The 27,491-nt window shown below is 42.7% G+C and overlaps 1 protein-coding gene and 1 long non-coding RNA gene across 5 annotated transcripts in view; one reads left to right on the forward strand and one right to left on the reverse strand.

Annotated features, from left to right (window-relative positions):
- The window catches only part of CDH13 (cadherin 13), a gene marked incomplete at its 3' end in the record, with an annotated part of 1,096,460 nt that overhangs the window by 642,536 nt on the left and 426,433 nt on the right, over nt 1-27,491 (forward strand). The window lies entirely within an intron of this gene.
- Nucleotides 287-8,781, reverse strand: LOC308236279. 2 transcript variants are annotated; one of them, XR_013959257.1, is made up of 4 exons: nt 8,711-8,781; nt 3,785-3,848; nt 2,502-2,743; nt 287-1,501 (listed from the first exon to the last, which is right to left on the reverse strand). It is a non-coding gene; the product is annotated as an uncharacterized lncRNA (long non-coding RNA). The 2 variants fall into 2 exon arrangements; XR_013959258.1 differs by lacking the exon at nt 287-1,501 and having other exon boundaries at nt 2,057-3,427; nt 8,711-8,775.

Here is a 27,491-nt window from a genome sequence, read left to right on the forward strand (position 1 = left end):
GGTACCTGAAATGAGGTTGTATACAGCTTTTAATTATTTTTTTTTATTTATGCAACTTTTGTGGATTCTCAATCATTTGCCTTTTTGTCTTCCTTCAGCCTCTGCTCTGGGCAGTGTGGTAAACCCTAGAAAGGACTTGGGAGTGTGAATCTGTCTCCACCCTGTGTGTCCTCAGTCACAAAATGGGCACTCCTGCCAAAGTTACAAAGTGATAGCGAGGAATAACGGCTAACAGTGAAGTAACAGTTAACCATGCGGAAGAATGGACACCACAACGGTAGTCTTTCTGTGTATGATACTTTAATTGTGGTCATCGCTCATCCTGAACTTATATACACATGGATGCTCCAGTAAGGTTAGAGAGACTCTTGTCAGCATTTCCACGGAGTCCAAGGCAGACGCCTAAGCCCTGTGGCAAGGGGAGGGTCATGGTGCTGAGAACTGTGTACATGTGGGATTTATTATCTGAAGCTGAATTGGTTACACTAAACTTTGATGTCATAGCTAACTTGTGCAGCAAGCAAAGAAGCAAATACTAAACAAGAGTGCAGATCCCTGGAGTTAAACATGTGTATGTTTAAATCTTACCCCCTATGTGTACATTAATTCTTTTCTTTGACATCACTGCTTCCTTCCCCTGAATGACTAAGTGGTGATAGATGTTGTCTGTATTAATAATACTCCAAAGACCTATAGGCATGCATCACCAATTTATGCTTTGTGAGAGATTTTCTTTTGGGGGAAATAAAAGGATCACTAAATGTGTCGCAAATTCTGGATTAAAAACAACAACTAAGCGCTAAGAAAACTTTATCCTTTGCTCAATGCATTCTCCCTGTCATGGAGTTCTGAGTGTCTCTTTCCACATTACCTAGACATTTACTCTGGGTGACCCATCTGAATCTCGTGTGATGTAAACAGGGTCCTTAGGTCATCATCAACTTATCTAAACTAGAAGCCCGATGCATGAAATTTGTACAAGAGTAGGCCTTCCTTCCCCTAGCTGCCAGCACCAGCTTCCCTCCCACACCTGGGACCTGGGCATCCCTCCGGGCTCTGGCAGGCACCTGGGACCCAGGCTTCCCTTGCAGAGGGAGGCACCGCCCACCTGCAGCCCGCCTGTCGGTGGCCTGGGCCTCCCTCTTTGGGGTGGTCCTAGAGCCCCCCAATTGATCCTCCTGTCGGCCCGTAGCCTGTGCCTCCCTCTGAGAGGTGATTGTGGGGCGATGGCCAAGCCCCTGACCAATCGCATCGCACCTGCCTTAGCTGGCCTGGCTCCAGTGGGTGTCATAGCGTGGTCCTGGATGGTTGTCTGGATGGTTGTCCAGAAGGTCGTGCGGACAGTCGTTCTGCTGTTCGGCCGTCCAGTCTAATTAGCATATTACACTTATTATTATAGATGACTAGTGTGCTTGGTAAGATGGGTGAATGCCGTTTCAGCTCATTTACTCATTCCTTCCTCCAGGCTGCCATTGCTCCACACCAGGAACTGTGTTAGGTTCTGGCATAGAGAATAAAACAGGCACAAAATGGTCTCTGCCCTTGTGAGAGGTTACTATTTGGAAGTAAAATATTAAAACACATATACATACAAATACTGCATAATTGCTACTGCCATTTGTATGCTGACCAAGATCAATGGGAATCAAAGTTTAAACTATTTTATGTGTGCCAAGGCCCTTGATTTTCAGTTCATCATGATCTGGAATAAAGGAGGAGCAGGCAAAAGACAGCCAATGCTACTACCCAGGATACTGGCTCCAGAGCTGGGAATAGGACAAATATAGGGTAGTAAGATATAGGCATAGATGTACTAGAGAATGTGGTCCATGAAGCAGAGTAGTGAGGGCTACTGAGAAGGCTTTCTGGAGGTAACTCTGTAGGAGAGATGGGAGATCCATTACAAACTAACTCACTACATATGACAATCTAATTCTGTCAAAAATGCCAGCAGTGAGTGCCCTCCTTGTACTCAGCCTCTGCATGGAATACTACCATATATTTGATTTTGTCCTGATGGCTAGAATGTTAGATTTGTTTTCATTTTTTATTTTTTGCTGTAAAGAAAACTTCAAAATCATAATGGCTTACAACAAATATTTATGTTTCATGTTCACATATCTATTGGTCAGCTGAGGTTCATCTGTGCTGGCTGGGCTCTGGGTCAGTTTGGATTCCAGTATGTTTCATGTGCTTCCTCTTTCACCTTGAACAGGTGGCTATCCAGCAGAGTGATTCTCAACCAGGGTTGATTTTGCTGCCCCCCGCCCCCCCCCCCTGGGTCATTTAGCAGTGCCTGGAGATGTTCTAGGCTGTCACAAATGGGAGAAGGGAGGTGTTACTAGCATCTAGTGGGCAGAGGCCAGGGATGCTTCTAAACATCCTGCAATGCTTAGGACAGTCCCCTACAATGTCAACAATGGCCCCAAATGTCAATGGTGCTGAGGTTGAGAAACCCTGTCATAGTGGATGGCAGAAGCCCAAGGTGCCAAGCCAACTACCTGAATGCATTTAAAACCTTTGCTCATGTCACAGCTGCTTGAATTCCATCCACCAAAGCAAATTGCTTGACCAAGTTCACAGTCACCAGAATCAGGCTGTATACTCTCCCAACTTTCCTGGAAGTTCTTCAAGGTACATGGCTGTATGTCTTTAGCTGGAGGCCTTGATTTCACTCCTAAGCCCTCTCCATCATCCCAGGGCTCTGCATTGACCAATAACAGCCCCTTACCATTGGGAATACCTGCCAGGAACAAATGGGTCGTGTCATACATCCTCTAGGTTACAAGCCATTTTCTCTCTCAGTGGTCAGACAGGGATCTCAAAGTCACTGCTGAGGTCTATGGGGACATCTGTCCAATCCAAATGCTTGTCCCGGACCCTGCACTGGGCTCTAGAAAGTCAGAGGTTGTTAAGACCTTTTCCTTATATCTAAACAGTTCACAGAAGCAAAATAAAAATCATTATTCAATCATTACCATTAAGACACATAGGAAACTCTATGAAGGCAAAGTAATAGACTTCAGAAAGAGTGATGCCGAGGCCTGGTGTGAAGTACGGATAAGAGCTCTCTAGGCAGATATCTTAGGAAGGAATACTCCTTTCTTGACTCTTGTTATCTCTCACTTAACAATAATTGAGGGGGATGTTTATTTTACTACAATGTTTACCTACTAACAAGATAACTGCTGTTCTCCTTTTAACACCTTTGCAGGTTTGGGTGTCAAGGGCTTGACATCTAGGGTTCTCTATGACATGCCCTCTGTTGGCCTCCATTCCCCAGTGTTCACTGCCTGGCAAGGGCAGCACTCCAGTTGTACTGTTTGCAAAGTAAAGACCTAGAAGTCATCAGAGTCGGGGGTGGGAAGTAAGTGAGGCTCTTCCCAGGGAGTTTGTTCTCCTCCAAGCAGGAGCATTCGTTTGGTTCCTGTGTGTGTAAAACATAGAATGAATCGAGTTTCAGAGAATAGTAAATCACTTCTGCATATTTTACTTCTTGGAAAGAGAAATATAAAATATTGAAATCATCAATATTTTTCCTTAAGAACAAGGGAAATAAGATTTAAATAACTAAACAAAACTAGTGGCAAAGGAGTAAAGCAAGTCTCATAAAACAGCATGTCACACACGAAAAGCTGTGACAGACACAGGAGAAGTAAAGAAGTATGCCAGGTGAGGGAGAAGACAGTTGAAGAGAAAGGAATTGTTTACGGGTTTAAGGATGAAAGGACAGGAAAAGTTTCAGTAGGCTCTAAGTTAATGAGCAGGTCAGTGTTAAACTTACCAGTTTTTCACCTGCTAGTTCAAAACCGTCAGAAGCTCTAAGTGATGGGGTTAACGCAGCCCACCTGCAATAGAGGACAGGCATCTTTGGTACTAGGCGTTGGTTAGTTCTAGAGTGAATCCACTGCACATGACACAGCTGGTCACACCTGGGTTGGTCTCTGGCTGATCATGATCTTTTAAGAACTAGTTCAAGAAACTTCTTGTCCAAGATCTATCTGGGCAAAGTATCAACTGTTTTGAGTCCTGGACGTTGGTAGGGATGGTAGGCTGGATACAGGACACAGTAGTTCTCTCATTTAGGATTAAGACAGATAGGTCAGAACAATGACAGAAATCAGATAAGAAATTTAAAATGTGTATCACCTCTGAGTGTTTTCTTGCTCACTTCAATTAAAACAAATAACATAAAAACCCTGTTATTTTTATGAGAACTGATTTTTTTCCTAATCAAATATTCTGAAGATATTTTTCAATAATCAGTGATGCAAATCAAAAGAGTAAGAAATTGAGCTGCTTTTGAGGTTCTCTTATCGTTATTGCCACTTGCAGATTAGGAAGGGTAGACCAAGTACAAGGAATGGAATGAGAACTCACCACTGCCAGTCAAGCACTCAGCCCCAAATTGAAGCCCCTTAGATGTTTGGCTTGGGTTATGAAAGTTTCAAGTAATTGAACTGACTTAAGGATGCAAGGGTTTAGGAACTGTTATGGAATAAGTCTGCGAAGAAAAAATATCCCAAGGCCAATATCTTAGTTTGAATTTGAAATCTTTAGAGAGTACAAAGTCGTGAAAGTTCTGCTAAGGGGAATTTTAGTCTTGTGCCGCTACCAGGTAATACTTCAATGGGAGCTGACAGTTAATGAAACGTTCTGTAGAGTTCATTGACAAAGTATGTAGAATGCAAAAGGAAGGAGTTTGAAAATAAGGGACCTCCCCCATGTCTTACCTTATCGTTTGGAAAACTAGTTTATAAAGGGTTTGGTCTGAAGTTGCAAAAGACAATCATCAATCCCCTATGAAAAAAATTGTCCATTATTAATATGCTAATTTAGGGCAGATCACCTTTCTAAGGTTGACTTTCTCTTGCGCCTCTTTCTTGACAGAGTTGACCAGAAAACTCTTGGCAAAAATGCAATTGCACAGAATTAATTAGTAGAATAGCAAATTGATCAATGTGCAGGCATGTCACACACCATTCACTGGCAATGTGATTATTTAAATTGGACTGCTAATCACTACACAGCTATTTTTCTTGCAAAATGCTAAGGTATTAGAGAAAGAGATGACAAGCATCATCTTAAACCCAAACTATAGAAAGAGTTCCTAACTTCGGAATATAAAGGGAAGTGGAGATTGGTTGAAACCCACTGGTTGCAAGTGTTATAAGCCCAAATACCCATGATTTAGGAAGTTACTGCAAACGAGTGCAGGTATAAAAAAACAGAGGGCAAGCATGGCTACAGAAGGAAACTGTCACTCAGCCTGGGTTCTGGGGAGAAAATAGGGGTTCACAGGGACTGGGACTATGTCTAAAGGAGAATAGCTGCCACTTTAGCATGTTGCTGCCATGTAGCAATGATAGCCACTGGGGTGTAACACCCCATATCCTTCCCCCTGGGAAATCTGGAATCTTATTTGAACACTCCTGCTTTAAAATGTCGGCAAACAAGTTTTTAAACATTATAAGGACTAACCTTGTGTGAATATTTCAGGGCCAGATTCAGCCCATGGGTCAGAGCAAAGACAGATGGAAAAGGGGGCCCTGGGTCAGCTATGCGAGGCGACGGAAGGGAGCAGGAAATTCAGCATGGCTGGCTATACACTGGAAACCTGCTTAGTGGGAAAATCACTGGCCTTGGAAAATAAGGGGCTGTTATTTGTCAGTCCAGAACCCTGGAGTAAGGGAGAGGGCTTAGGAGTGAAACCGAGGCCTCCAGCTAAAGACAACATCTGTCAATGAGATTAGGGATGAAATTAGGGCCTTTGACATTCACGAGCCCATGTCTCCCTGGAGCAGCACTGGCTGCCCTCTGTGGAAATGCAAACAATATGTACGGCCAACAGGGACATCCTCTGATGAGGCCTTTGCCTCAATGGGTATGGGGCAGCCAGGAAGCATCAATGGATCTCTAGCTTCAAGGTCTATTGCTCATGTCTTATTTCTCAGAAAAACCGGGACAGATGCCCTCTGGTTCACTTACTATTCAATGATTGCTCATCTGTTCATTGATTGATTTCATTTATTCAGCCAACAAATGCTGAGCACCTATGTATGCTAGACGACTAGAGAGACAGAGATGAATATAAAGCCAGTCTTCACACTCAACTCACGATCCAATGGGGGTTGCAGCAATATATACCTGCAGACAATGCCCGGGCTGTTCTAGAGGTGTCTGCAGTGAGCTCTGGGCACCCAGGAGGGTGCAACTCTGGGAGGGTTGAGAAACCTGCCCGAGGATGCAATATCTGGATTTTCTTCTGCTAATGTGCTCACCCAGCCTGTGAGGAGCTTCACCCAGCCTGTGATGCTGCAGTCATTACAATGTCAGAGCTGTCTCCTACTTTCTCAGCACCTACAGTTATAATTAATCATTGACATTCATAACAATGCTCCCGAGGCCCTCAGGAGTTTAGAGCTGCTTTCCTGAAATTTCAGAGAAGGATTACGCTTTGTTTAATTTAGTTGGCATTGAGTGTTTATCCTTGAGTTTTAATTCTCTGAAATTTGGAATTCACATGGAATGTACTGCTCTACACTGAAAAATACTTTTATATCCATTTATCTAATTTGTCCCATGAAGGAGGTCGGCCAGGTGTTACTATGGCCATTTTGCAAATGAGAGAATGGAGGTGGTGGTTAACTGAGAGTCCCCAAACCAGCTACAGCTGTGACAGACCCAGGCTTGAAACTGACACATCTTACTCTCGGCCTCTGGTTCCAAAACAAAGTAGAACAGACCATTCTCGAAATGTTCTGAATAAACACAAGTTTTCCTCACCATTATTTCATAAAGGAAATCACTACGGTAGTGCAAGCCATTATCATTTTCCCCTGGACTCCTTCAGGAGATCCTCAACGAGCTTGTCCAACTTTCCCCTGGTATTTCTTCAGTTCATTGTCCACATGGCTTCCAGAATGATCTCTCAGTTATTCCCTCACCACTGCCCCCTACCTCCTGACCCATAAGAGATTTTATTTTTTAACCACTTTATTGAGGTATAATTCACACTTTATGTTGAGAATTTGTCTCCCAGTGCCTTTCCTCATGCACCTCTTAGATAAGACTCCTGTGGTGTTACCAAAATCACACTCTTTTGACTTGAATTGACCAGTCTGGCCTTAGCAGGAACCCCAAAGCACTCCACCCAGGAACCCTAGTTCAGTTCTTTTGCAGTCTGTTGCTGAACCTCGCCTCACCATCCAGCATCCTGTTCTCTACTTAACAAATGTTCATTTAGCAGAGTCATAACACCATACAATTTATTCATCTAAAGTGTACAATTCAGTGGTTTTTAGTATATTCACAACTGTACAACCATCACCACAGTCAATTTCAGAACATTTGCATCACCTCAAAATAAACCCTTCCCCATTAGTAGTCATTTTTTCGTTCCTCTCATTCTCCCCAATCTACTTTTTGCCCCTATGGACTTGCCTATTTTGAGCATTTAATATAAATAGAAGCATATAATATGTGGTCTCAGTGACTGGCTTCTTTCACTTACTTAGTAGCTTAATGTTCTCAAGGTTTATCCATGTTGTAGCATGGATCAGTACTTCATTTGTTTTTATGAATGAATAACATTCCATGGGTAGACCTCATTTTGCTTATCCATTTGCTGTTGGTGAAGTTTGGGTTTCATCTACCTTTTGACTCTTATAAACAATGCTGCTATTTTGATGTGCATGTGTTTATGTGTATGTACCTGTTTCATTTCTCTTGGGTATGTGATTAGGAGTAGATTTGCTGGGTCATATGGTAATTCTATGCTTAACTATTTGAGGGATATCCAGACAGTTTTCCAAAGTGGCTCTATGAGATGGTTTCAGTGGTGTTTTAAGGTGCCCTTAGCTGAGACTGCTTAGCATTGTCTACAAGGGCCGCCCTGACCTGCCTGCCTGCCTGCCTCTCCAGTCCCAGCCCGTGTCTCTCTGCCCGCTTCTCTCACTCCAGTCTCCTCCTCTGCCTTTTGTGCAGTTTTTCAAAGGCATGGGATCTACACAGGCCCTTTCCTTCCCCTTCCCCTGTCAATGTCCATCAGAGAGGCCTTCTCAGAACATCCCCTAAACCCCTGAAATCTAAATGAAATCTCATTATACCCTTCCTTGTTTAATAATTATTTACAGGACACTTGTGTAATCCCACTCTAAGGTGGCTCTAGATGAGCTTAAAAAATCTTGAGACTGTTTTTTAATTATTGTAAAGCAAGGATCTTGTGCAGAAATGGAAGTATAATAAAGGCATAAAACATATTTGTTGAATAAATAAATAATGAGAGAGAGAGTTTAGTTAAAGGGACCTTAAGTTGTCAAGTTGTGTTTGAAATCTACATCAAAACTCTTCTTTTTCTCTGGGTATTTTCTTGCTTCCTCCTTTTGCACTGAATGTTGTAAATAGGGGTCAGAAACCTTTTTTTTAAAGGGCAGATAGTAAATATTTTAGGCTTTGTAAGTCATGCAAACTCCTTTGCAGCTACTCAAATCTGCTGTTCTAGTGGGAAAGCAGCCTTAGTCAATCCATACATGAATGCGGGTGTGTATATTCCAATACGTCATTTACAAAACAGACATCAGGCTGGACTTGAGCTGGAATTACCAATAGTATTTCATTATCTTTGCCCTACAAAATCTGGTTCATATGGTTCAACCTAGCCAAACTCAGAAGAGCGATGTTTGAAATATTATCGTTCATTGGCACTTACCCTTTTCTCGTAGTAACATGCTGCCGGGTCTCGGGCTGGGGCGAGGCCACCATCTTCCTCTCTGCAAGGCCCAGAAGCACAGAAAGGGAATCATGAACAAAGGAACAAGTTACACTGGCTCTTTCACTCTGGGCGGGCTCTGTGCCAGGGGGAAGCTGATGGTCCAGAACGCAGCCAAATGCAGGCCGATGGGAATGTGGACTGTCTGTACTCGGAAGCACAGACCTGTGCACCAATCTGGGTGGGGCTTCTGGCCAAACGAGAGGAGACGGAGCAATCAGGGTGCAAATGCAGAGCAATCTAACAGACTGCATCTGCTCACGGCACCGTCATCTGTGGCTGTTTGAGGCATTTTCATGCACAAGTAAAAAACATCGGGGAAGGGATGCTGAGCTAGGGTTATAAGGATGGCAAAAAGGGATTTATGTAAGAAATATGAGGTCATTCCTGTAACTTGTATTGCCTCATTTATAAAGGCCGGAAAAGATGGGATCACTTTGGTGAGCTAGAATTTATATTAAGTTCCACTTTCCTTATTTTCTTTCATGTTAATATGCTTATTAGTAATATGTCTGTCAGAACAGAGTTGTGTTCTATCAGTCATTGCCAAACAATGAATAGGCTCATGTGAAATAAATTTGTACACTCGAGACCGTTGTAACAACTTCACTGAACTTGGTTTCTTCCTCTGAAATAGGCAGGATGTGCTTTGGTTGATGTAGGAGAGTTTTAATGCATCGCCTTTCAGCTGGCTTCACCCTTGGGGAATCCTCAAAAGACAGGTGTCATGTCTTTCTTATCTTTGATCTGTCCTCCAGGAAAAAAAAGAGACTTCCTTATAAACTCACAGCGCTTAGCTCATCCATTGTTCATTTGTTACATTTACTGAAAACCCACTATATGAAAGGCAACTTCTGTGCTGTGGGAACCAGACAGGCCACCTCCTTGTTCTCATGGGCTAGCATTATAGTCAGGGTGGCAGGCATTAAAGAAACAGCTGCATGATCGGCCCGTGACCACCAGAGCCATGGAAACCACAGGGGTAAGGATGGAGGGATGACTATTGATCAGGTACTTAAGAAAAGACCCGAATAAGATGAAGGAGCAAGCCATGAAAACTCCTTTGAAAAGAGCATTGCCGCTGAGGGGCACAGTCTTCAAAGACTAGGAATGGAAATTAGCAGGTTTGAGGAACACCAAGGATATGTGGTCAGGCTGGAATTATTCTGGGTGTGTGACAGAAGTGTGGTCAAGGACAAATCCAAGGTTCACGTGAAGGACTTAGAAGCCACAGTGAGGGCTTAGGACACCGCTGATGTGGGACGGTTGGGAAGCAGAAGAGTGTAAGATCCGATTTACATTTTTAAGGCCACTTGGGAATCTGTGGGATAAATAGAGTGTGGGTGCAAGAGCAGGAGCAGAAAAGAGAGATGACGGCTTGGCTGAGAGAGTAACCAACAAGTTGTGAGCAATGATCAGATTTAGGACACGCGAGGTGCCAATGGGCTGGATGTGGGTGAAGAAGATGGATGGGTTCCAGGCTGCTTCAATGTGGCAAGGACACCACACTCACCTAGCAGCTAATGTAGATTCCTCTCTTACAAAGACAGGGTCTTAGTAGGAAATGTTTAAGGAGAAACACATGAAAGATGAAAGGGGCGACTCCTGCACACTGGATTGATGGAAGTCAGGTGGTCTCATTATTGTGCTGCTCAGTACCATTAGGGTCCTATGCACAATAAACAAGTTTGCCAACCCCATGTCCCGCTAGTCATGTTGTCCAAGAAGGGACAGCCTCTATTGTGTCCTAGCACCTGCTATTCAATGATAAATGAGGAGCCTTGAGCTTCCCCAGAGCAGGTTTTCCCAAAGTGCAGTGTTTAGGCCACTGCCTCAGGATTACTTGGGATGATTTATTTTTTTTTATTTTTTTATTTTTTTAATTTTTTTTTAATTTTTTTTTTTTAATTTTTTTTTACATTTTTTAAAATTGTTTGAAGTATTAGAAATAGTAGTACATATGTCTCTTTTTTTCCCCCATTGACCTCCCCCCACCCTCCCCTTCCCCACAGTACATGCCTTTACCTGCCCCACACCCCCAGTGTCTTTTATCCATTGGTTATGCTCATATGCATGCCTACAAGTCCTTCGGTTGATCCCTTACAGCCCCCCTCCCCACCAAAACCTCCTCTGCCTTCCCACTGTAGTTTGACAGTCTGTTCAATGCTTCTTTGCTTCTGTATCTATTTTTCCCCGTTTTCTTTCCTTTAAAAAATCTTGCCTCTGCAGACTAGAAATAGACATATAATAACAAAAAATGTTTGAGTCCCAATTTCAATGTCCAACAGTTCCTTATGTGTACATGTCAGCAATGATATCTGGATGGTGGGCACATGGTGGCAATGCAGGTCCAACCCTCTCTGGTTTGGTCCTAGGCAAGTGCTGTGTCGCACAGCTTCTGACTGCTAGCGTGGCAAGGCGTCATCAGCGTCTCCCATCTCTGGACTGTTTCTCCTCTTGTCTTCATGGTTGGAGCAGACCTGTCAATTCCTCTCTGTTGCAGGAATCCACATGGTCTTGGAGTTGTTTTCTGAAAATATACAAACATATTCTCGACCAAGAGTTAATAAAGGAATCTTTTCTATATAATTGATTTGGGATCCTTTTTATTTTTGCCCAAACGATTTTCCTTTGTCTTATTTAGACACCATGTGCGTTTTGCTGTTAGCATTACAAATAGAAATTAATTTTGTAAAGTAAAAATTTTCTAGATGTAATTTACTTATAGGATATTTTTCCTTACATGATATTACCCTACTATCACCCCTTTTTTGATTAATGGAGGCTTTTGTAAATTTTATAATGCAGTCTTGATAACTTTAAATTTTAACTTTTTGCACAAAAATATGACTGCTTTAGTTTCATTGCATGTTCAGGAATTTTACCATGAGATGAACTACCAATAGAAATTTTAATTAACACTTTAGGAACAGCTTTTTGTCCAGTGCAATTAAATTTTCTTGAATATTCACTTATTTGAATTAGCCTATTTAAATTATTCTGAAAACTTGATTATTATTTTACTGTCAAATTTAATACTCTACCAACAATCTTAGTTTACCCTGTAAATATTAGTGGAAAGGATTATTTGCATTCTTGAGTAGGCCTTGAGCATTCCTGGTGCTAGGCTGGATTTAGATATAGGGCAGCTGCTGTCGGCCAAGTCTCTGTCTGTTACCTGGGTCCCAATCTGAGCTGGGCCAAGTCACTGTCTGTCACCTGTGTCCTGATCTGAGCTGGGCGTGGGATGCAAAGCAGCCATGGGAGCAGGAGATCTCCCTCAGACGGGGCCAGGGTTCAGGCCCCTGCAAGGTTGGGAGGGTGGGGGTCTGTGCCCCACCTCTGTTGATCCCCAAGTTCTCTCCTGATGGCCCCTCTGCGACTGTGCCTGTCTTAGGTTGTTCCTTCCCTGAGGAATCTTACCCGTCTCTGGCTAACCAGTCATCCTCCGGGGCCAAGCAGGGTGATGTGAGGTTCAGTTCTGTCTCCTTGGTAGCCTATGCCCCCGTGGCCTCCACGCCCAGCACCTGCCTTGGGATCCCCTGGCCTGCTGGCGGGGCCCCAGAACTGATCACTTATCTCGGGGAACTCAGGTTTCTTCTCCAGGGAGGGCCCAGCTCACACGATTGGGCGAGAGACAGATCCATGGTACCAGCCACCACGAGGCTTCAAGCTCAGCATGAACAGAAAGCTCAGGCAACAGCTGAGGGCAATTGGATTGTGAGAAGAGGGTCCCTCTTGGCACAAAAGGCAAGAGGGGCCAATATAGAATGCTCAAGTGCCTTCCCAGTGCCTTAATTCCTTCTGAAAGGGATTAAATCCTTTCATTTTTTTTTTAAATTGCTGCCAAACATTCCAAGAATTAGTTTGTAAGTTTGTTTGTACTTGGGATGATTTAACATAGATTCCTGAGCCCCACTGAGAACCTACTAAAGAAATCCTGGGGCCAGGGCCCTGGAATCTGCATTCCTCAACTTTCTAGGTGATTTCCATGCAAATTAAAGTTTTTAAATCGTGATAGGAAAGTGTATAACATAAAATTTTCCAACTTAACTATTTTAAGTGTACAGTGCAGCAATGTTGATTCTGTTCCCATTGTTGTGAAACACCTGCAGAGCTTTTTCATCCTGCAAATCTGAAACTCGTTGCCCATTAAATAAGCCCCTGATAGTCACTGTTCTCCCCTAAGCCCCTGATAGTCACTGTTCTCCCCTAAGCCCCTGATAGTCACTGTTCTCCCCTAAGCCCCTGATAATCACTGTTCTCTCCGTTCCTATGAATTCGATGACTTTAGATACTTCATATAAGAGAAATCACACCGCGTTTGTCCTTTGTGTGACTGGCTTATTTCTTTTAACATAATATCTTCAAGGTTTGTAGTGTTGTAGCGGGTAGCAGGACCCCCTTCCTCTCGGAGGCTGTCCGTTGCATGTACAGACCACATTTTCCTTATCCAGTCATCCGTCAGCGGACAGTTTGGTTGCTTCCAGTTCTTGACAATGTGAATAGTGCTGCTGTGGACATCGGTAGGCAAATATCCCTTCAAGACCCTGCTTTCAATTCTTTGGGATGTTTACCCAGAAGTGGGATGCAAATTAAAATTTTGAAAGCATTGTTCTCCAACACAACAGGGAATTTTGGAAATGAAATGGTCCAGTATCTTGATTGAGGTGATGAATATAAGCACAGAACGAAATACACAGGTGCCCACATGTGCACGCATGCACACGGACACACACACACACAGTACACATAAAACTGAGGAAGTCTGGGAAGACACAAGATGATATGGATGTCAGTGCCCTGCCCATGATACTGTACTACAAGTTTGGCAGAAACTGGAGAGAGTATTTTGCATCTCTGATTTCTCACACCTGCATGTGAATAAAAAAAATATGTCAAAATAAATTTAATGTAAAAAGAATGCATTTCTCTCACAGCCCTTGAGGTTAGAGTGCGCCACTGGAGAGGGCCCCCAATCTGGAGAGGGAGTCTGCTGAAGGTGGACCTAGAGGGCCAAGGATCCTCGGCATTAATACAAAAGCCTTTAAGGACACCAGACGCTACTATTTATTCAGCACTTGTTATATGCCAGGTGTTTTGCTAAATGCTTTACAAGCATTGTGTATTTTACCTCAAACAGCCCTGGGAGCTATATCCCACGCTCCCATTTTAAAGATGAAGAAATTGAGATTCTAAGAAGTAACTGAATAAGTTTAAAATCACAGAGCTGATAAGAGGAAAAATTGGCACTGGAAGCCAAGCCTCCCTGAATCTAAAGTCCATGCTTAGAACCTCAGCTCTTTCTTGGTTCTCAGAATTTATCAGTGAGCTTAAAAGTCAAGCTTAGGAGGAAAAGTGGACACTGATAACAGTGTGGTTCAGACATGAAGCTGATGAGACCGAGTTCCATATTATAAAATTCTGTCAAATGCATTGAAACTTTCATTGAAAACTCAGAGACCCATGAAGACTAAAAAAGCCAGCCACCCAGTATCTATACTAATAAAAGGATAATATGCTAATTATACCCGGGAGACCTTCTGGACTCCTTCCGGACAAAGCCATGGTGGCGGGGCCAAGGCAGAGGTGGTTAGGGGCAATCAGGCCAGGAGGGGAGGGCAGTTAGGGGTGATCAGGCCGGTGTGGGGGGAAAGTTGGGGGCGAGCAGGCTGGCGGTGGGGGGGGCAGTTGGGAGCGAGCAGGCCGGCAGAAGGGGCAGTTGGGGGCGAGCAGGCTGGCAGGCAGAGTGGTTAGGGGTGATCAGGCAGGCAGGCAGGTGAGCCGTTAGGTTAGGAGCCAGTGGTCCCAGATTGCTAGAGGGATGTCCGACTGCCAGTTTAGGCCCTGTAGGATCGGGCCTAAACCGGCAGTCGGACATCCCTGGAAGGGTCCCAGATTGGAGAGTGCGCAGGCTGAGCTGAGGGACCGCCCCCCCCCTCCCAGGCCACTAGTTCTGCTATAATTACTGTAATACTGGGTATTTCCTACATACTTAATGTTCATTTCTTTCTCATTAATCACCAATACTGAGTGATACTCAATGTCCTCAAGTTTAACAGATTCCCACTGATAACAGGCCCCACTGGTAATAATCTATAACCAATCTGTAGTCATTGTCTGAATAAGCTGCAAAGTTTACTACAATAAATGTTATAAATTCTTCTTAAACTTTGAATTAACACATGGCCATTATAAAAAAAATCTAGAAAAGTGTAGAGAAGCAAAGTAAAAAACCATCTGCAGAAAAACCACTCAATATTTCAGGATAACCTTAATAGTATCATATCTTTGTCTGTTTGTCAAAAATTACATATATAATGCATACTATTTTGTAATCAGATATTGAACTTCATATCATGAAAACTACACTATTAATATAGTTTCCATTCTCTAAACTGTTTCTGTAACATAGTATTCTACAACTCTAAAGTCGTTTTGTTAAATACCATAGATTTATTTCCTCAATGTCCTGTCAGAACATTGTATTGTGTCTAAATTTTCCTATTTTTAAGCAATATTGAATGAGTATACATGTTACTGAACACTCCCTGCCATGCCCACACACATAGCTCCTAAGCCCTAAGCTGAATTTCTGCAAGTAAAACCACATGTTTTCAAGGCTTGTAATGGATATTGACAAATGGCGTTTCAGAAAGATGTTTTAGTATCATCAGTAACATGTGAGATTTTTTGTCCTCACAAATTTGCAAAATACCAACTAATAGGTTTTTCTAATTATCTTGGCAATTTTATAAGCAAAAAGCTACCTCATTTTAATTTTACATGTGTATTGAATTTTTGTTTTCTTGTTTTGCTAATTGTTGTTTTTTAATTGATTTTTAACCAGCTCTTTTTATATTCAAGATAGTAAGCCTCTGTTTTATATAATGCAAATATTTTCTCAGTTTTCTGTTTATTTTAGTCATATAAAAACATGCCCTTAAATAGTTTACTCTCTCAATTTACATAATAAGTTATGCCTTTCACATTGGTTTAGAAAGGTCTTTCCTACTCTATTTCATAAATATTCAATGGCTTTTTCTCCTAATACTTTAATCCACCTGGAATTTATAGGCTATACTTTAAATTTTTATACTTCAACCTTAATTTTGGGAGAACATGTTTTATAAAACATACTTTAATACTTATTTAACAAAATTATTTTAGAGTTGTAAAATAAAAAAAGTATTTCATTTCATTCTATTCCTCTAAATTTCACTTTTGGAGAAGGAGAAGGGCAAGTGAAAATAAAATCCCAGATAATTTTCTCCCATGGCTTTGTTTTCACAGTATTATATTTCCCATCTTTGTACAAAAATCCTCTTATTCCTGATACATATCCTTAATGATTCTGGAATAATTCCAACATCCATTATTTATGTAAATTCTACTTGAACCAATTAAAAATTTCAGCCTGAGCCCCCTCTTGGGGGTAGAGAATAAATATTCACTGGGACTTTACCCACTTTGCTTAAATAAAATTGTTTTTAATATCTGCATAGATTTCTTCCACATAACTAAAGCTATTAATTAATTATTAATTAATCAAACGTTAACTAGAAAAATGCCATCAATGTCCAGTGTGGCCGTGATCATGCATAGATAAGAAAAAATGTTTTCATTATGTTTGGGAGAAACAGACCTAAACATTTCAAATTGACAAAGAAAATACTATAACTCTGAGCAGAGCAAGATTTTCAAAGAATAGTTATAATGGCATCGAGATCTGTAATCAATAATCTAACAAGTATGAAACATTCATTGCCCCCTCGATCATTTTTAGAGAGAGCTATAAACACTACATTCAGTCTGTCAAGGGGGAAATCCCACACAGAGCTGAGAAGGTGGAGTGTGTTACAGAAAGCTGAAAGAACCTTTTCCCTGGGACTTCTCTAGGAGTTGTTCATAATGAGATTCAACTTTGATAAATGAATAAAGCTAAGAAAAATAACTTGAAATGCAGTGATTAATGTCAAAGAGAACCCTGGATTACTATAATAGAAAAGCAGTTTCAAAAGGGTAATGACTGACAAATAGGAATTGAATCAAGGGTACTGCATCCACTTTTACAAAAGCCTAAATAGAGGTCTATTGGGAGTGAATGAATGCCAAGGTCACCTAACCCTCCCCTGATATAATAAACCTTGGTTTGGAATTTTCTATGTGTTGGGAATTGTGCTGTACATGCTCATTTATGTTTTTATTACTTTAATAACCACAACGACGACAAAGCCTGGGAGTGCTATTCTAAATACCTTTCTTACATGGAAAGTGAAGTCGCCTTTAAAATCACTATGTAGCCAGTTTGCCTAGGACAATCTTGGACTGTACCTATTGTTTCGGCTTAATTGTTAAGGGTACCTACTTGCATTCTAAAATGTGTTCCAGTTTGAACAATAAATTGTGGCCACAGTATTAATTTCCAATTACTGTGCTAAGAAGTTACCTCAAATGTAGTGAATGAAAGCAACACACATTTGTTATTTTGCATTTCTAAAGGCTCAGAATCCTAGGTGGATCTCACTGGGCTGGAGTCAATGTGCCAGCGGGTCTGCTGTAGAGGAAGGGCCTTGTCATGTTCAGCTTCTAGTGACTGCCTGTACTCCTTGGCTCCTGGCCTCTTCCTCCAATGTCAAAGCCAGCCATGGCTGCTCCAGCCCCTTCTCATATCACATCACTGAGACCTTGTCCTTTCTCTGTCAAGGATCCTTGTGATTGCTTGTGGACCCATACAGATAATCCAGGTTACTCTATGTTAAATCAGCAGATCAGCAACCTTAATTCCATTTGCAACCTTAATTCTCCTTTGCCATGTAATCTAACCTATCCACGGGTTCTACAATTAGGACATAAAAATTTGTGGAGATCTGCAAACAGCCCAAGTGCCCATCAGTAGAGTAGTGGATAAAAAGCTGTGATACATTTATACCATGGAATACTATGCAGTTGTTAAAAAGAAGGATCTCTTACCCTTTGAGATAGAGTGGAGGGACCTGGAGAGTATTATGCTAAGCAAAATAAGTTAGAGAAAAATAAGTATCACATGATCTTATTCACATGTGGAATATAATGAACAAAATAAACTGTTGAACAAAATAGATCCAGAGACATAGAAGCATGGAACAGACTAACGAATCTCAGAGGGAAGGTGGACACGAGGGAGGTGGAGGCCTGGGGTGGGGGGCGGGGGAAGGCTGTAAGGGGTCAATGGGGGAAAAGGGGGACATCTGTAATACTTTCAACAATAAAGATTTGACATAAACAAACAAGCAAACTGATGAACAAAATAGATCCAGAGACATAGAAGCATGGAACAGACTGATGAATCTCAGAGGGAAGCGGGAAGAGATTAACCAAAGAACTTTTACGCATGTATGCATAATCCATGGACACAGACAATAGTGCTGTGAAGGCTGGGATGGGGTGGAAGCCAGGTGGAGGGGGCACATGAGGGGGGGGAGCGCGACATCTGTAATACTTTCAACAATAAAGATAAATTTCTCAAAAATCTTTGTGAAGGCCGTTACACTGTCAACCATAGCCACTCTATAGGGAGCAGAGCCAAATTTTGAAGGCAGGCTCTCAATTCAAAGTCTAGGGTAATTTTAGTGATCAGTGAGGGTGTCTTTGGTAGAAAAGCCTCGTTGGATTTTTGTTACCTGTTGGGAGGTGAGGAGAGTGTAAGAATTGCAAACAAAGAGTCAATAAAAATATCTATCAATGCTATATATACTAGTAGAGAGAGAGATAGAAAAATCAATGAGAGAATCATTGATTGGCTGCCTCCTGCACTCCCCCTGCTGGGGATTGAGCCCACAACCAGGACATGTGCCCTTGACCAGAATCAAACGCAGGCCAATGCTCTATCCAGAAGCAGACTAGCCAGTGTTCAATGCTTTCTTTATTCAAGGCACAGAATAAAGTTAGATACAGAAGGAATACCTAAACAATAGGTATTCAAGTTGATTATGAGCTGATTGGGTCACAAGTAAATTCTCATCTACATGCAGAACGCATCCGTCTCTACCAAAGGAGTCTATAATAAATGAGCATGATACTATATTAATTAAACATGTGAGAACTCAGACACAGAAAGTAAAGGCAATTTCAGTTTCACATTAATCAAATAAATTAGGATTAGTTTTATTATTTTCTTTTTCATATCACAACAAACATTATATCCATAGTATAAACTACAGCTTTAAAAAATCTTCCAACCATTCTCAAACTTTTGGAAATCATCTGTTTTAAATAAACTCATAAAAGCATACTTCCCCAAAAATCTCTGTGGGCTTTTTTATTTCCATGGTATCTTTGCAGACTTTTTAAAATCTGTTAACATCTTTGAGGGTCTGAAGACATACCGGTACTTCCAAACTGCCTTCTGGGAAGATTGTATCAAGTTGAATTTCCACTTGCATGAAACCTGGTGCTTACAAACCCCGCACTTCCACAATCACTGGGTCTCATCTTTTCTTTATCTTTGTCTGCTAGGAAGGCAAATGCAGGCATCCTATTTTTCATATGCATTTCAAGGTTTTGTGTGAGTCACTCTGTCTGAACTTGCAGTCACGTTTAATTGGAGATGTCCAATGTTTTTTATACTTCTGTGTATCTCTAATTGCACACAGTGAACTTCCAGTTATCGTTTTGTATTTCTAGCATTATAACTATTCTGTAGTGTAAAGGATGATGTTTGGCATAAAAGGAATGAGACCCATCTTTGTTTGTGACTTTTCAACTGGTCCAGTAAAGTTCTTACAGTGGTATTTCAGAGATGGTGCAAACCACAGCACCCATAAAGGACACCTTTTAGTGCCCCAGGAAGATAATTTGGAGGGAACACACTCATTTGGGTAGGAGACATCTCTATGTCTAAAAGAGAAATTGGGTCACATTATGTTGTTGGGAGTCCTAGCTCATATATTGCCTTTATTTCATGTGATCAAAAAACATGAGGCTGAAAAGCATGCGTGCACACACACAGTCAACCTGATCTGATGTTTGCTACATCATCATAAATAAGTAATTCACGTGTGTGTGTGTGTGTGTGTGTGTGTGTGTGTGTGTGTGTGTGTGTGTTAGTTCATGTGAGTATTTGGCCTGGAGAAGAACCATCAGAGTTCAAAAGGTCAGTGTTTTCTAAATTGTTTTACTTCAAAATGACTCATGAGTCTATAGACTGTGTGTCATGCTCTGTTTCCTATTCCATTGATCCAGGTTTGACATCTGTTGCTTGGTCATCTCATATTACAAAAAGTATTGGCTTTTGAGAGCCAGCTTCCTCATTTTGGCCTTCACCCAAAAATCCTTGTAGCACATTTTGTTTTCCACCAGTTCATCCCTTTGGGTTAGATCACAGTATCAAATTGTGTCTGAATAAATTGTATCTTTCATAAGCAGATGAGAGGATGAGCCAAATGAAGGGCAAAATGTTAATAGTTTGTTGTGATGCTGAAGGCCAATGCGCTTGTTACGTGCTTTGTAATTTGGTTCATTATGTTCCTATTCTTTGAAAAACGATTCTTGTCCATGATTGTGTACAGCCTGTCTCAATTGTAATGGTGCATTAATTGGTTGGAAGAGTCATTGGCTTGCATGTAGTGACTTGATAGTTCACACCTTAGTGGAGATGCCCCAAGACATGGAAGGAAAATAGAGGAGCCGAGGTGCTGGGATGCTGGGAAGGATGGCTGGCCAAGGGGACCTACACTCAGGCTTCAGTGAAGCTATGCTGGAGCTTGGCTTCCTCTCTGGCTCCTGTGATCTTTCATCTACCTGCTCCCTACTTCACAGTCAAGCCTCTCTCTCCTCCCACATACAAGACTCAGAGATCAGCACTAAGAACCTGGTGCCATTGACCATGGCTCCCGAAGTGAAGTGATTAGCTCACAGTCTTGTGGTGCTTTCTTGTCTCCATTGTTGGATTGCATAATTTTCCTTTTTTTTTTTTTTTTTTTTTTTGTGAGAGAGTGGGAAGTGGAAGAGAGAAGCAGAGACACAGAGAGAGAAACATTGATGTGAGACCTGATTGGTTGCCACCTGCACATGCCCCGACCAGGGCCCTAGGATTGATCCTGCAACCGAGGTACAAGCCCTTGACTGGAAATGAAGCCATGACCCTTTAGTCCACAGGGAACACTCTGACCACTGAGAAAACTGTCAAGGGCAAAGTACTTTTGCTTTAAATAGATTAGGAATGACTGGCATACACTGTTCCCTCCGTAACATATTCACCATGTTCATTTGAGAGCTAAATTTATAAAAAGAACAACAATTTTTCTTTTCTTTTCAGAAAGTCTATGACATCCCCAAAGGGAACATATTATAACCAGGCTGACACTGTAATACACCCACCCGGTCATTTGTGGCAGCATGTTATATGATGCACAGTGGCTCATGGTGTGTTTTAATATGTCTTTTCATGTGTATTAGGAAAATTGTATAATATGCTCATCATTGCCTAAATTAATAGCTATTTTTGCCCCTGATGGGGGAACAGTGACACATAGCAACCAATGTAATGCCTCTTAAGTAAATAACAAGTTAGTAAAGAAAATAAAACAAAACTGACATGAAAATATGTGAAAAAGTATTTACCAAATTAGAGCATAATAGCAATAAGGTTGAATTTTGGAGTCACACCTAAGTTTGGTCCAGCCAGATCACCAGCCAGCCTTGGACCATGGACCAGGTACTCAAGTTCTCTGGATTCTGTGTAGTGGTATTTCTCCAAGTTGTTTTGAGCCCCATGTGACAATGCATCAAAAGCCCAGACATGTATCAGACACCAAATAAATGTTGTTCCCTTCTTGTAAAAAGCAAGTAATCAATTTAATGTGCTTCAGTAATGTTTACCACCGTGGTTCTCGTTTGTGAATTAAGACTGCACAAGATGTCAGCTGGCCTGTGGTCGGTGGGATGGGGCCTCCCACGCCAGGGTTGGAGAGAAAGGCCAGGTGGCTGAAGCTGAGGCCCAAACTTGGTCTCCACTCTCTTAAAGAGGCATTACCTCTTCAGCAGAGGGCTCAGTGCAATGAATATTAACTCCGGTACCTGTGATGTGCCGGGCATTGGGCATCAGTACTGGGGATTGGCTAAAGGGCAGGAACAGTTACTGCGCCTCTGACTTCATGGGGCTAGATGGAGAGGCAAACAGTAATTGAATTGTCACACAAATAATAAGCCAAGATCTGAAGGATGAACAAGGGATCACCAGGGGACAGCAGATAGGATGATCATGCTTCTAGGAGGGTTGCAAGAGAGAGTGCTGTGTGGGGAAGGAGAGGTGGAGGGAATGAAAAAATGGTTGGTGTGCCTGGATACCAAGCAAGGAGGATGTGGAATAAGTTTGGAGCAGTGACCCGGGCCAAATTATAAAAAGACTTCTCAAAGTAAAGAATGTTTTGTTTATCCTAAGAGTGATGAGAAATGATTGAGAGGTGTCTATAAACAAATTAAAATTTGAAAAGATACCCTGGAAGCCTGTGTTAGTCTGTGTTCTCTGGAGAAACAGAACCCATAGGAGATATGTAAAAATATAAAATGTAAATATCAATGTACAAATTTATATAAAAAAAATCTTAACTAATGTTAGACAAACATGTAAATTGACCATACCTCCACTACGCCACCAGCCAATCAGGAGTGATATGCAAATTAACCCAACAAAGATAACGCCATGGCAACAACGCAGGGGTTCTGCCCCACCCCCGGTCTCTCGGGCCTCTGGGCAGCGTGGGAAGGCGGGGCCAGAATGGAAAGAGGCGGCTTTTGGAGCAGAAAGAGGTGGCTCTGGGGCCTGAGTGGAAAGGGGCTGGGCCGGAGTGGAAAGGCAGTGCTGGAAGCCAGGGAAAGGAAAGCCCATTCTAGCACGAATCTTCGTGCATCGGGCTTCTAATATATATATGAAGAGATTTATTATAAGGAGTCAACTCCTGCTGAAGTAGTGGAGGCTGAGAAGTCCATGACCTGCCGTCTGAAAGTGGAAACCCAGGAGAGCTAGAGGGGCAGCTGGTCTGAGTCCGGAGGCCTGAGAAGCAGAGCACCAAGGGCAGGAGACCTTGGGCCTAGGGCAGGCAGAAGGAGAAGGAGCAGGCAATCTCTTTACTCCCCTGTTGCTTCTACTCAGGCCTTCAGTAGGTTGTCTGGCGCTCACCTGACACTGGGAGGTGGATCTCTTTACCAAGTCACTGATTTAAATTCTAATCTCATGTGGAACAGGCACATGCAGAAATAATGTTGATTCTGGGCACACCTTGGCCAGTCAAGTTGACACACCCTTCAGAGAATAGGCTGTGGCAGTCAAGAGTGGGTGCAGGGATCACCCCTAGGTGCCTGTTGGAGTAGTCCAGTGAGAGGTCACAGAAGCTAATCTCAGGAGGTGGTGATGGAGATGGGGAAGACAGTATAGTTGAGAGATATTGGGGATGATAGGCAGGACTTGGTAGCTGAGTGGCCGGGGAGAGGCGAGAAGGCTTCGTCGAGAAAGAGGATGGCTTCTGCGTCTCTGCTTTGGTCCCAGGAGAAGGATCACCCTCTGGAAAAAGTTTAGAGCAGAATGATAGCCATGCAGTGGCACTTATAATACTTGCTAGTCATTCAGACACCCATGCCTCCAATGATGCCATTTAAGAATATTTTGATGACATCATTTTAAATGTAAAATAGTTCTGCCCTCTCTAGGAAAGGCAGAAGCCAGCCCTTTGAAATCTGGGCAGTAAGAGTTGGGTTAAACTTCAGAACTCACTTTATATCAAACACCTTTGCACGCCCTTGACTTAGTCCGTACTAGATCCTCTAAGGTCTCTGTGGTCGGCTCTTATTCATAACACAGAAACCAGTGTCAAAGAGGGGGTGCCCACTCAGAGCCTGGGTCCAGGACATCAGGGGGACTATTTTCTCCTGAATCCAGGCCCAGGGCTCACTGCACAGCTCTTCAGAGCCCTGTACTCAGGCTTTCGGAATGTGCCTCTCTCCCCTAGCCATGCTCCCTTCCTTCATGACCACCAACGTCTCTCTCCCATGATGGCTCAGTGTTCCACAGCCTGGGCAGGAGACACTAACACCAGTCTTGCCAAGTGCTGGTGTAAACTAGATTCCCAGCAAGTCCCCTAAATGACCCCTAGGCCCTCTAATGATAGAACCTAATTAGTTTAACCCTCCCAGGGGTATTGCATCTCAGTGGGGGAGAACAACAATGCAGTGTTGGATCCAAAAATCATACTGCGGTTGAGGCAATTGGGTGCCACCAACACTGGTGCTCCACCCCCTGTGAGGTTTCCCGCCTCTAGGACCTTTCTCTCTTCTCTTTTGTTTTCTGCAACTTTTCACTTTTCATTTGGTAGGCAATTCCCTTCTCCCTACTTTCTGTTTTACAACTTTACAGAAAGTGATCCGACAAAATACACTTTAAGTGCTCATTATGTACCATTGGAGATGAGAAGATTGGAAAAATTGATTTGTGGGTGTATGAGTTTTATATCTGTGTGCGTATGTTGTATATGTGGTGTACGTGTGTTTTTTATGTCTGTGTGTTTGTATATTATGTCTCTGTGTGTTTGTGTGTGTTTATACATGTGTGTGTCTGTTCAAAGGCTCCACAGAAAACATCTGCTCTGCTCGGCCTGTGTGTCTGGGGTTGACACGAGTCCAAGTGTGCAGTGGATTCCTAGCAGGTGGTGTGACTCTGCCTTCTGTTTGGAAGTTATTTTCATGCATCTAAACCTGGGAATGTTCTTCCCAAGCGCTACAGGCCCTTGGGCTTTCATCTCTAACTCCTGTGTCACAGTTCAGCATCACACAAAGAATGGTGTGCACCTGGATTCCCTGCAGATGGGATCAAATGCAGGGCTGCCTCGGGAGGTTCTAGCAGGGCCTGAGAGTCTGCATTTCTACCCCCCTATTCCCCCCGCCCCAGGATGCCAGGGATGCTGGGCCCAAGACTGCACTGTGAATAGCAAGGTCCTAGAACACACAACACAAAGGTTGGTCGAATATATCACTTTTTCAGGATACTTGCCATGGAATAAGTTATTAGGCAATTACTTGTCCAAGTAACTTGGGCAACTGTTTCTAGATCTAATTTATTGAGCATTTTCTCTCTTTCTGGTTCCACAGTAGACCTCTTTATATGTCACCCCTCATTATTCCCAAGAAGATCAACCACTCACATTAAGAACAGAAGTCCTAGAAGATGGTGCAGAAAGTCAGTGAGAAGCTGGGTGATTTCCATTTCCTGTTAGAAATTATTTCATTGCTTTCTGCCAATGGCTGCCTGTTTGTTTTTCTCACAGTAGGTTTCTACTAATTGGCATCTCACTCTAAACATCAAGAACAGGCATGAGAATGCCTCCCTTAGAATGCATTCCAGTTTGTTTTATTTCTGGAGCCCCAAACACAGTCCCTAGAATAGATCTTGTGACTCACAGGAAACAAACATTGTTCCAGTCTTTTTAGACTAAGGACTTGTGTGTTTTGGGAATTTCAATTAAGAAAAGGAAAGGAAGGTGAAAACATCATTAAACATTTATTCTCTGATACTAGAGGTACCCTCTGAAAGTTAAGAGTCCCATTTCAGAAGACTTCACATTTGTTAACTGTGGATTTGACCTTCATAAGAGAATAGTTATTTAAACTCACTGGAATGTCAGATTTCTTTATAGTAAGTTATTGGGTAGATAAGATCATGTTTACTAATAATTTCTTCATGACTGCTTAATTTTCATCTACACTTAATAAATGCCATTTGGAAAATGCCTGGACTACTTAGTAAGGCACTAGCATTTCCTAATCTATATTTCATTCAGTCTACTATGGTTTTCTTTGTTAGAAACAAGCATGGTATCATTTTCCCTCCATCATCTCTTTTACCCAGCAAAGAATGTTATAGCAGAATCAACTTTAGTCTACTCTGTTGGAATTGAGTGGAGCCCCAGTTTGACTTCATCTTGTACCAAGACCATCCCTAATATAATGCTAAGCTAGAAGCCATTACACCTGCTGTCTACAATTCTTTTCCATGCATTTTCACGTGGCCAGCTCCTTCTGCTTTGTTGTATTCAAGTCTCAGTCAAAATGTTCCTTCAGCAATAAGTAGATTATGGGCAGGGCCTGAAAGTCTGTAGAGAGTCTTCCAAACTATTGTATCTAAAATAGGTACTCCCCTGCCAGCACACATTCACACTCTTCCTCTCTCTCAATCACATGATAACCCAGAGTGCATCTAACAATATTGTTTTCCACTAAAAAATTCAGGAGTCAAACTCTGGATACTGGAATGTCATAAACTGCTATCAGGTTGTCTACTTACATAATTCATTTTATGAGATTCAGGGCAACATTTTTCATTCATCCTAATCAATTATATCTCCTTAGTGTCTATCTGTCTGTCTTCCCATTATGTTGAGCTTGATCTGGAGTCTGCCCCTCCCAGTTCTAGTATATTTGCGTATTTGGCAAATGTGAATTCTGTTCCTTTGTCCTACTTGTGGCTTCTTATACGACCCAAGTCTTGCAGAAAGTGGAAGTGTAGGAGGAGGTCATCAAGAGGATGTGACCGCCCGTTGACCCATGAGCTGGACCCATGCACTCAGGCTCCTCACCCCTCTTCTGTCCTTGGAATGTATGTTCTGCCCACCATTCCCACAGTGTGAGCTTTTTCAAGGGCACAACCTTGAGACAGTAGGTGTTGTTGAGACCATCTGGATGTCATATGTGACTGAAGCCACTTAAGGCCTCCACATAAACTTTCAAGATACTGGTTGGTGGGCACAGAGATCTACTTGTCTTGTGGTCTCCAAGACAAGTCTCATATATAGGTTCCCTTACTTATTAAACTGCCACCTACTAATCTGGAGTGGTCCACCTCTTTCTTATATCTTATAGCCTTCATGCACGGGGGCCAGTTTGTGAACAAACAGGAAACTTAAGATTCGGAACCAACATACGTGTTGTCTTTATACATAGGTTTTTGGTTAAGTTAAAGTCAACTCTGGCTATTTTGGTAGGACAAAAAGCCAGACCTTCATTATTGCATGAACTTCCCCCAAGGCTTTGTTTTAATTTTCTTTCTTTAGCAGTAGTCTTATAGTAGATTTTAAAAGCAGCATCCTATATAATAAAAGGCTAATATGCAAATAGACCAAACAGCAGAACAACTGAACAACCAGTCACTGTGACATGTGCTGACCCCCAGGGGGCATGCGCAAAACATGGTGGGTGTCGGCAGCAGGTGGCAGAGCGCAGAACATGGCGGGCATTGGCCATGGTGGGATGGTGGAGCAGGTGAGCGGGGGGCATCAGACCAAGGCTGGGTGTAGGTTGTTGCATTAGGGCGAGCCTCTGGTGATTACTGAAAATTCTTTGCTCCCATGCACCGTGGTCCCGCCCGGTGCTCGTACCTGCTGCCAGCACCGGAGCTGCTGCTCACATCCGCTGCTGGCGCCCGGTGCCGGCCCCGGTCACTCGGTACCATTAGCAGGTGCAAGCAGCGGCTGCCAGCCCCAATTACCCCTCAGGGCTTCTCCACCTCCCCCTGTTCCTGAGGGGCAATCGGGGCTGGCAACCACCGCTCACACCCACTGCCAGCGATGGCCCCACTCACACCCGCTGACGGCACCAGCCCCAATCGCTCCACGGTCAGCAGGTGTGAGCGGGGCAGCTGCTGTTAGCATGTGGGAGCAGCAGTGGCTGGAGCGGGGCTGTAGGTAGACTGGGG

Source organism: Plecotus auritus (genome assembly GCF_963455305.1).
Source record: "Plecotus auritus genome assembly, chromosome: 10".
In the NCBI taxonomy this organism is placed as follows: Eukaryota; Metazoa; Chordata; class Mammalia; order Chiroptera; family Vespertilionidae; genus Plecotus; species Plecotus auritus.